This window comes from Nannospalax galili, unplaced genomic scaffold (assembly GCF_000622305.1).
Source record: "Nannospalax galili isolate Female #2095 unplaced genomic scaffold, S.galili_v1.0 scaffold384, whole genome shotgun sequence".
NCBI classification, from domain to species: Eukaryota; Metazoa; Chordata; class Mammalia; order Rodentia; family Spalacidae; genus Nannospalax; species Nannospalax galili.
Genome location: NW_008352648.1, coordinates 1,640,018 through 1,651,182, shown reverse-complemented (window position 1 = coordinate 1,651,182; position 11,165 = coordinate 1,640,018).

Below are 11,165 nucleotides of genomic sequence, written 5' to 3'. Positions count from 1 at the left end.
TGCATGAAATCCACGCAAACTCAATCAGACAAAATCCAGCATAGAACTGGCAAAATGGGCAGCAGGCCCCAACCTTAGTCCAGGAACTATTGGCAGTTGATTATTGCTGGGTGAGGAAGAGTTGATCCTCTTTAAGGGAGTTACTCTAGATAGACTGACTAGACTCTAGTGGATGAACTTGCACTGAGGCACATCTGGGTATACAACTTGACTCTATAGGCCATAACACATTTGACAGACTGCATGAAATTCAGTGGGGGTGGGGGTGTGGATGGGGGAGGGAGCATAAACATGAATAAGATGTTTTGTATGGAATACACAAAAATTCAATTAAAATATACATTAGGGGAAAAAAAAAAGAAGAATTTGTTGCTGGGCAGCTGAGTGTGATGGCACATGTCTTTAACTCCAGCACTTGGGAGGCAGAGGCAGGTGGATGTCTGTGAGATCCAGGCCAGCCTATTCTACATAGCAAGTTCTAGGCCAGCTGGAGCTACAGGAAGACTATGTCTCAAAAAAAGATTTAAAAAAAAGGGGGGGATTTGTTTTTCTTTCATTCTTCTACATTTTTGTGGTAAAATATACATAAAACTTACCATCTTAACCTTTTTAAGTGTATGGTTTAGTGGTATTAAATTCATAATATGCAGCTATCACATTATCTACCTTCATAACCCTTTTCACCTTGCAAAATCAAGTTCTGTATCCTAAATCCCTATTTCTCCTTCCCCAGCCTTTGACCACTGTGCTTTCAGTCTCCATGACTGTTTTCACTAAGTACCTCAGATATGTGAATAATACAGTGTAATAATGCAGCATTTGTCTTTGGGGCTTATCTCACTCAGCATCATGTCCTCAAGTTTTAGCCATACTGCAGCATGTATTATAATTTATTTCCTTCCCAAGGTCAAATAATATTTCATTATATGTAAACACTGCATACACATTGCTTATCTCTCTCTTTATGGATACTTGGGATGCTTCCATACATTAGCCATTGTGAACAAGGCTGCTAGCAACATGGTTGTACAAACATCTGTTCAAGACCCTGTTTTTAATCCTCTTAGGTACATAGACAGAGATGAGAAGACTGTATCCTAAGACTAGCTGTCACTTAAGTCATTTAACTCGTTCATATTTATAGATTTATAAATGATCCTATTTTGTATTCCTTCTACTTTAGTTCATATATTTTAAATTTTGTTTATTGTTATTGTATGTGTATGTGTGATATGTTTGTGGGCATGTACTAGGGCACACATGTGTCCATCAGAGGACAACTTCGTGGAGTCACTTCTCTCCTTTGACCTTAACGTGGTTTCCAAGGATCCATCCCAGGTCATTAGGTTTGGGCAACAAGCGCTCTACCTGCTGAGCCATCTCCCTGGCCCCTTTAGTTCATATATTACACCCAATTATTCAGCAAATGTTTTATTCACTTTCTTGTTCTCAGATATAGGATCTTTGGAGATTGTGGTGAGTTGTGTTTGTAACCATGGTGATGCTGATGCCTAGCAGAAGTGCACTGTAGATATCATGTCTTAAAGAATCCTTGTCCCGGGACTGGAGAGATGGCTCAGCGATTGACAGCACTCGCTGCTCTTGCAGAAGATTTTGGTTCAAATCCCAGCACCCACATGATGGCTAACAACTGTCTATAACTACAATTCCAGGGGATCTGATGGCCTCTTCTGCCTTCCATGGGCACTGCATGACACAGGTGCACTTACATACATGCAGGCATAACACTCATACACATAAAAATAAATAAACTAAAAAAATTTTTTTTTAAAAAGAATCCTTGTCCTTAAGTCAACAAAGTCAGACCGTGGTAAAGCTTTCCGATTGATTGCCATCAGGGCCATTCACACTGTGATACAATTTAACTTGAGCATGGCTGCTTTGCCTAGGAGTTAGCTTGACTTTAAATTGTAAAACCCTCCTTCCACATACACTTGGCATATGATCTTGAGTATTTAATTAACCAGTAATTTGCTCATCTGTAAAGATACCAGAGTGATTAAAGAGATTACCTGGAGCAGCCCAGGAAAACACTTCCCACAGGTCCAGGCTTAGTGCAGAGTCTGAGAATGTTTATGTAAAAATAAAGCATCTCTGTTGGTTTGTGGTTGCTTCCTTTGCAGAGCTGGTGTCGAGGTGGTATGTAGGAAAAGGAGAAGGCATGTGAGCTATGTAATCTGCTAGTCATCGTGAGGGGAGTCAAGTGGCAGACCACGGATTGAAGAGCATCCGCTGCACTGGGGTGAGCCTCGAAATTCCAGTGAGGACTCCTAGATAAGGAAATGTCCGGGGCTGGGGATGCTGAGCCCTGCGCTGCGGGGAGACAGGAAGCGATGGTGACTCTCAGTCACCAAATAAGGAAGGACACCATTTTTCTCCACCTCACCCGTGTGTGTCCCCTAAATATGGATTTGAAAAGCCTAGGCTCCCGGCTGAGCCGAAGGGTACAGCCAGGAAACACACGAAAAAACCAAACACCCTTTTTGTTTTTTATGTGATTTTTAGCCTTTCGTTGTATTTCCTTATCCTTCTGTACCCTATACGTCATTAACTAGAAAAGAGGACAGCTGCCCTTTCTGGAAGCTCTGGGCATGGGGGTCTCCCCTGCCCCGCCCAATGCAGCTAGCCCAGGTTGGTGGTTCTGTCTGTTACCAACCCAAACTCGCTCCCCAGGGACCCATGCGGTGGCGCTTCCAGAGGCTGTTTCCTTGCCAAACATTCCTTTTCAGTGAGAGGACGTTTTTCATCCCTGATAAACAATCCGCAGCCTGCCACCGCTGAGAGGGATGCTTGGCCCTTCTCACCCCCTCCACTTCGCGGTCCGTAGCAGATCAGCCCCAGAGGCGTCAGCGGCTCTATAAATTCCTTTGTGAAACCCTAGAGCCTTGTCTCCAAAGGACAGCAGAGATCTCCGAGGGGTTTCAGCCTCCCCCTGCCCCCAAAGATCTGCTCCTAGCAGCAGCAGAGTCTGTGTTTGCAAACAGGCAGCTCCCTCTCCAGGGCGAATTCAGTTCAGAAAGCCTTGGCAGACTCCTTCAGTGGGAGAGGGAAGATCACCTCGCTGGCTTGTTTACACAGGAAAAAGATGACAAGCTTTGGGGCTGGGGTACTTAAAAAGGTCTGAGCCCCTTTCTCATCCAGTCTCTATTAGAGAAGTAATGATAACTCCACTTACTAGGAAGCTGGATGGAGGCTGGGGGGCGGGGGGCGGGCAGGGATGGGTGATGAAGATCAAAAGAATGCAAGAGGAGAAAAAGAAAACAGGAGGAAAGCAGTGAACTGTGCAGCTCCCACCTCCCTGGGCTTCTGACAGACTCTACCCTGAGTATTTGATTCAACCTTAGCCATGTTTTAACATATATATATATTTATTTTTCTAGTATTTGGAAGGGACCTAGTAAGTCATCAACTCATAGAACCTAAGAAATCTTATGTTTTTAAAAATGGGGTGTCATTTTGGTGGTATGAAAGGAAACAACATGAAGAAAGAACTTAGTTCTTGGATGAGAGTTAGACATAATTACCACCCTCTGCTCCCTACTGTGAAATGGGGTGATGCATCTCAGTCTCTGCTAGCTAATGGCAAACTCCCCTGAATGCAGGGGTGGCTGAACCTGTGTGCTGTCCTAGGTCCAGGTGCTCATACTCTCATCACAATATTCTCCATGCCATTTCCAGTCCCATGGGGTTGGGGTGAGGGAGAGAGAGAACACTAGGCCAGTCTGGTTTGGTGTCTTTCCCCCCACCTTCTGGCCTGCTGGTAGATCACACTGAGAGCACAGTGCCCTCAGAGCCTTTGTCCCTTCTCACTGACTCCAAGCTCAAGCTGTCTTCTTTTTTGTTTAAACATATTTATTCAGTCCCTAGTGTGTGCCAGGGCTGCCTTAAGAACTTGGTGTGCCTCAGAGAAACATGAACCCCTCTCGCTTCATGGGACTTGAGTCTTAGGTCCATATCTTACTGAAATGTTTTGTTTATTTTTTAACTTTTGAAACATGTAGGTGATTGAAGAAAGAATACAATGATTGCCCTATGATCTTCGTCAGTCACCAACTGCTAGTGTTTACAGTTGTCCTGGTGCACACACGTGCTCTCTCTCTTCACAGTTCTTTTTTCTAAAACATTTGAAAGCACGTACCACATTCCTAAGTACTCAGTACTTCAGAATACACCAGAGAACATTCTCCTACAACATCAGAAAATCATTATCGTGCTCAAGAAAACTCCCACTAGGTCAATCGGGTTATCTAAAGTGCCACCCATAGCTCTCATTATCCCCAGAACACATTTTATGGCCTTTGTGTTTTAAATGACAGGATCCAACCAAGGTTCATGCTCTCTCATTCCTTTTAGTCTGAGGTAATCCCTCTTCCATGTTTTGTGTTTCTTGTCACAGAGCCTTTTGAAGACACTGCACTGTCTGTCTTGTGGAATGTTCTGCCATCTGCATTAGTGTTCATGTTGCCTTGTGATCAGATTCAGGTTAAACCCTTTTGCAAGGATTTTGTGTAAGTGATGGTGTGTATGTCTTATTGCCACACTTCAGGAAATGTCAGGAACCATGAAAGCAACAGGCTAAATAAACACATGTTGAGTGAATAAATAATATATCTCTATATGACCTCTTCAGGAGTTGCTTGCTTCAAATTAAGCGACTGGAGGAGACAATATCAAAGCCCTTTTTACCTTCTAAAAGGCACACTTCAATAGTGGCAATAAGAAAAGTTTTGTTTCAGGGAGGGAAGCAGTTCCCACAGATTCCAGGGCAGGAGTTCAATTTCGGCTTCTCTGTCCCCTTCCCCTTCCCCAAGCTTTAACTAGTAGAAGTCATTGTAAAAAAGGCTCACTAAGTGCTGGTGAAATGGCTTAGCAGGTAAAAGCACTTGCCACCAAACCTGAGGACCAGAGTTCAATCCCTAAGACCCACATGGTGAAAAGAGAGCCCTGATTTTCACAAACTGTCCTCTGACCTTCACACGCAGGACATGGCATGTGCACACACACACACCCCTATACACAAAATAAATAAATATTTTTGAAAGGCTCACTAAATGTTTTTGAAGTAACACTCTTTCTTAATGTTAGGATGAGGGAAACAGACTACCTTCCGAGAGTTCAGTAAGCCACAAGAAAGTTGTATTCATTGTAGCTGAGCATCAGGATGCATCAAAAAGTCTTCGTGGAGATTGCTAGTGGTTAAGAGCACTGACTGCTCTTGCAGAGGACTCAAGTTGGGTTCCCAGCACCTACATGGGGGTTAACAACTGTCCTTAACCCTCGTTCCAGGGGATCTGATGCCCTCTTCTGACATTTATGGGTACTGCATGCATGTGGTGCACTTACATACATGCAGACAAAACACTTAAAAACACATAAAATAAAAATTAAAAAATTAAATCAAGAGATTTCTACCAGCCTGTGCTTGGCATTCCTGATGGCCAGAGGATAGGCAATGCCTTATCAGTGTCTTTTACCACAAAAGCGTCTATGGTGAAGGTGACTTATGGTAGTCTCTGTTTTACTAGAAAACTCCCAAGCACACCAAGAAAACTTTTTTGCAATAATCTTTCTGGAAGTCAGAAATTGCATTTTAGAAACGATTCTCCCTCCTCTAATAAATGGCTAAAAATGCTAAATGGATTTTTGTTCTGTTTTCAGTCACAAAAGCATTTATCTCTCATCCCAAGTGGATGTCCTATGTAATTGGGTGTGAAGTAATTCTGAAGTTGCATCAGAATCTTTTCAGAGCGTTGCTATGACAATCGGACTTCTTAAAAAGAAAAACCCTGCTTCATCGCCAATTCTCCGTCATCCACCATCCATTCAGTGAAATTTCATTTTGTGAAATAAATTTGGCCTTTCAGAAAGTTAAAGGGGAATAATTATGCAGTCACATTTTAACTGATTCCTCCACCAGTTCTTGAAATTGTAATAGATAGTATAGTCGTCCTTATCAGAGCCTGAAAATGCTGCTTGTTAAGGATTTTTGCCTTTGTAAGACTATGGGAATTAGTGAAGGCACCTAAACAATAGCCTATTGTTTGGGGGAATATGAATTTTAATAGAAAGTCACTGGCAGCCTTTTCTGACCAATTATCACAAAGCAAAGAGCTTTGGCAAGGATTCACAAAGTAGGGAGGACAAAGCAGAAAGCCTGATCAAAATATCTAATCTTGCCAGTGTAGTGGTTGTACCAATAGCCCCAGCACTCAACACATTGAAGAAGGAGCATCGTAGTTCAAGGTCAGTATGAGCTACAAAGTGATATCATCACTTTGTTGACATCATCATCATCATCATCACCATCTCTCTGCTTTTTGGGCTAGTAAGCGTGGGAAGAAAAGCATATTCAAAGTAATCATTGCTTTGATTAAGCAGTGACCCCAAGTTGATGTTGATATTAAACAGAAGGTGTGAGTTGTTGTTTTTTTTTTTTCTGGTATTTTTGAGACAGGGTCTCCTTGTAGTCCCAGCTGGCCTGGAACTCTCTATGTAGACCAGGCTAGCCTCGAACTCACAGAGATCTGCCTATCTCTGCCTCCTGAGTGCTTAGATTAAAGGCATGCACCACCATGACTGGCCTAGAAGGTGTGATTTTTTTTTTTAATGTTTATCAAATGGGGATATGATATTAGAGACACTCTCTGAGCTAGTGAAATCTTGTGGACCATTTCTTATTTTCAAAGCTTCAGAGAGTCAATATTGCTGTCTGTATGTGGTGCTGTAGTTATTAATATTTATACTTTTTTGCTTCTGTGAGTCTTGAGATTTCAATAAAACTTTAGGTCCCCAGAGTTCATTTTGTTAAAAGCTCTCTTTATAATTTTTGGGACTGGGAATTGTAAAGCAAACACAGGGTAAAGCCAACAGTGAGAAACAAGCTCCCTGGCTCCTCATCCCATACCCTCACATACATGCACATGCCTGCCTTCCATCACCCTCCTTGACTTCAAGAAAACAAAGCGTGTTACACTTCAATTTTCCTTAAATACTTGGGTAAAACTGTGTAAATGCCATAAGAACAGAAGAGTTTGTCTCTTATGGGAAGAAAAGCATCTGACACATAGTAGGACTGAATAAACATCAAAGGTAGTCCTTTCTTACTGCTGGAGACCAGACCTAGGGCCTGGATCATGGTGGGAAAGAAAGTGCGCTACCACCAAGTTACAGGTTTAATCCATAATGAATCAATTTTATGAACATATGCTGGAAAATAGAAACTGCTGGGAAGTTTTTAAACTTCCAGGCTGTTGGGTCCCTTGGGACTGGAGTTACAGATAGTTGTTAGATGCCATGTGGGTGCTGGAATTCAAACCTGGGTCTTCTACAAGAACAAGCAGTGTTCTTAAACACTGAGCCATCTCTCCAGCCCTGACATGAGAATTTTTTAACAGCTTCGCTGCCTACTCTAAGATGCATCAGTCCTCAGAACCACCTCCCTGGGAAAGAGTAGTTCAGGTCTCAGGGGCTCTAACAGGGAGGTTGTACTCCTTGGATCAGTTGGCATTTGAAGGTTGACAATGAGTCGTTAGAGCTGAGTCCTTGGCCCACCAGCACTCCACCTTTACCTCTGTTTACTAGTAGATTACCTGTTCATTACCATGAGAAATAGTACAACTTATTTCTCACTAAAAGGAGAATTCCTTCTATGAGATTTGACTGGAAAAGAATTTAAAAATTCTGCTGGGGCTCAGCACTCCACCTTTACCTCTGTGTACTAGTAGATTACCTGCTCATTACCATGAGAAATGGTACAACCTATTTCTCACTAAAAAGAGAATTCCGTCTATGAGATTTGGCTGGAAAAGAATCTAAGAATTCTGCTGGGGCTCAACTAAATATTTATTTAGCCCCACAACATTCCAGGCCCTTGTCTATGACCTTGAAGTCCCAGGCCCATTGTGAATGGCAGGTGTCAGATCTTACGTGAGGTCACACTTGAAAGTTAACTGAAATAAATTGCTAGAATGCAGTTAGTTGCATCTGTTTCAAGTAAATCTTTTATACTGGACATTGTCCGTTGTCAAATGGACAGAGGGCTAGGATTCCTTGACTACAGAACAGCCTTTATGGCTATTTGTGTCTATTGACTGAGATGAGTTTATATGAGCAACAAAATTTACTATAACACCTTACCTGTGGTCAGGCCTGGGGATCATAGCTACAGCCTTCACCTAGTGTGAGAAGTCCTCTAATATTATGAAAAAGAACTCTCTGACCACTCAGGACGGTGGTTTACATGTCCTGACCAGAGCTCAGAGTAGAAGAATTTTAGTTTCCACACTTTGCCTTTTGACAGTGGATGCCACAACTCTGTCAAAATGTCCTTAGTATGTCTATGTTATTTAAATACAGATAATTCGATTCCTGGTTGGCAGGTGAGGGAAAACAACCCTAAAGCTTGTTTGCTTCATGTCTGTGACCTCCCTTTGGCATTTTAGTACCCGTAACTGAGCTGTCCTTGGCAGTAAGGACACTTGGATTCAAAGCATGCTAAGTCAGCCACCTCTCTGAGCCAAGGAAGGTGGGCAGGAGCTGGGACTGAAAGGCTGTGAAGAGGGATGGCAAAGAACAATTATAAGCACAACAGTGGAACAAGATGTCTTCCAAGTCAGAATCTGGCTCCTGCTCTTGGGGCTCTCCTTTTTAGTGTTGAGTTAGGTTTTCTAAGGACAAGGAATGCTAACAACAATAAAATTTGATGTGCTTTATAAACTGCCTTCAATTGTAGCAAATAAAAGCAACCACTGTGAAAAACAGCCTCTATTATCATAAGTAGGAGACTAGTCAAATAAGATGCACATTTCATACATGAAAATCATCCAATTCTTTAAAGTAATGAGGTAGGGGGCTGGAGAGATGGCTCAGTGGTTAAGAGCACTGGCTGCTCTTACAGAAGACCTGGGTTTGGTTCCCAGTACCCATGTGGCAGCTAACAACTTCCAGTTCTAGGGAATCTAATGCCGTCTTCTGGCTTCTGTGGACATTACACACACGTGGTGCACTTACATACGTTCAGGCAAAATACTCATACACATAAAATAAAAATACATAAAAATAATTAAAAGTAAAATAATGAAGTATATTTGTAGAAAACAATCACCAAGGACTATTATTGACTGTAAAAATCATATATCAAATCAATACAATAAGATCTCAATGGAGCAACAGTCTTTTTATTACTGAGTTTCAAAACTGATGTACATATTACCTATATCATTGAAAATATGATAACTTATGTGAAAAGTTAAGTATTGGATATTTTATGCAGAAAGACAAAATTGCCCTTGGAGCTGGACTATGGCAGATGAACCTGGGTGGTGTCTGGGCACCTCTTTCAATTTCTAGGTGCCTCTGGGCACCTCTTTCAATTTCTAGGTGCCAGCAATAAGTCTCTCTCTCTCTCTCTCTCTCTCTCTCTCTCTCTCTCTCTCTCTCTCTCTCTTTCTCCTGCTATACACAGGTTATAAGTCTGACCACCTGTCATTTTGTTACCATCTAGGGGTCTTGATCCGGTTTGTTTTCTCACCCAAAAAAAGAATTAGAAGGCAGGGAAAAAAACAAAAAACCCCAGACACAGTAGAAAGCAACAGGTAATAAACCATCGAAAAACACACATGTACACACACTCACACAGACAGAAAAGAAAGAGCTCCACAAGCTCTTTCCCTCAAAAAGTGAAAAATTCAAAGCTGGGGCCTTTTTAAAGTGTTTTTGATGGGTTCTCCTTCCCTAAATTTATATTGGTCAATTTAAACAAGAGAGTACCCTAGGTCACAACTCCAAGGTGAGTGAGATATGTCTAGGTCTGGTCTGGCCTCGGTCTTACCTAAACTGGCCTGAACTGGTCAACTGGAAAAGGGCCCTGCTAATGAAGCAGGTGCAGGGAGGGGGCCCCAGGCCTTTGCCTCAAACCAAGAAGGAGCAGAATGTGTGCCATTTTTATTGCTTATCAGTGATTCTGTTTGATTGCCAGACTTTAGCCCGTCAATCTCATCTATCACAATGCATACCCCCCCCCCCACCTGAAGGAGCAGGGAACTGCTTGTGCAGTAGCATCAGAGAGCTCAGGGATTATTCTCCTGCTTGTTCTCATCAAAGATGGTTGACAACTGCATTGCTAAATGATGGGAGAGGAATCAATTAGAAGCCTTGTTGTTTTAATTCATCTTAGTAAAGAAAGGTTATGTCCAGAGGCTATGATAAAGCCAAATAAATACACAAGCCTCTGAGCTGATCTGCTAGGTGAACTTTTAAGGGCAGGAAGCTTCTTAACATCAAAGGACAGACTCTTCTAGTTGAGAAGTTTTGCTCTCAATTTTGATGAATACAAATGATTTAAAAATAAAATTTTACCTTACATGTTGCTAGGAACCTAAATGTATCTAGACTCTGTTTAAAAACAAACAAACAAAAAACCAACCCTCTATCTTTAGGACTGGGGTATAGCTCAGTCATACAGCACTTGTGTAGCATGCATAAAGCCCCACTATGGAAAACCAGAAATCAAGTGAGAACAAAGTATAAACAGTGGGACTTCTCATGTTTAATAATGACAAACCTATTTGCATCTTTCTTTAAGTTCAGCCCATTCCATCTCTCCTCTTCAAGTTTCATCCTCTGCAAAATGTTCTTCAAGATTTCCTGGAGCTTCTCATTCTGGGTCAGTCAGGAAGGATAATCACAAGACTAGAGAGAAGAAAGGATTTGGTAAACCCTCCTATCTCTTTCGTGTTCTTTGAGGTGACAAGCACAGAGAAAGTCTTTGATCAGTTTCGTTTGGGTTCTAAGTGGGTCTGTGTAGGAGCTACGCCAGGCAATTTGATCAGGGCTCAGGATTTTCTGCTTCTCATGGATGGAATCAAGACTCGAGGCCACCATCTAGCCATGTATCAACAGTTAGTTGCCCAACATTTCTGTGCCTCAGTGTCATCTGTGTAAAACGAAAGTGTTGGTTTTGCTTGAACTTTGAAAGCAATAAACATCTCTGGGATTCAAGACTACTAAACAATCCATGGTCCTTTCTTAAAGAAATGACCTCATCTTTCCCTTAGGTCTTGAATCATAACCAGACATGACTACTTCTCACTTCAAGACACCAAAGAAAATAGTGCTAAGCACAGAAAAGACCTGGAGATTTCCTT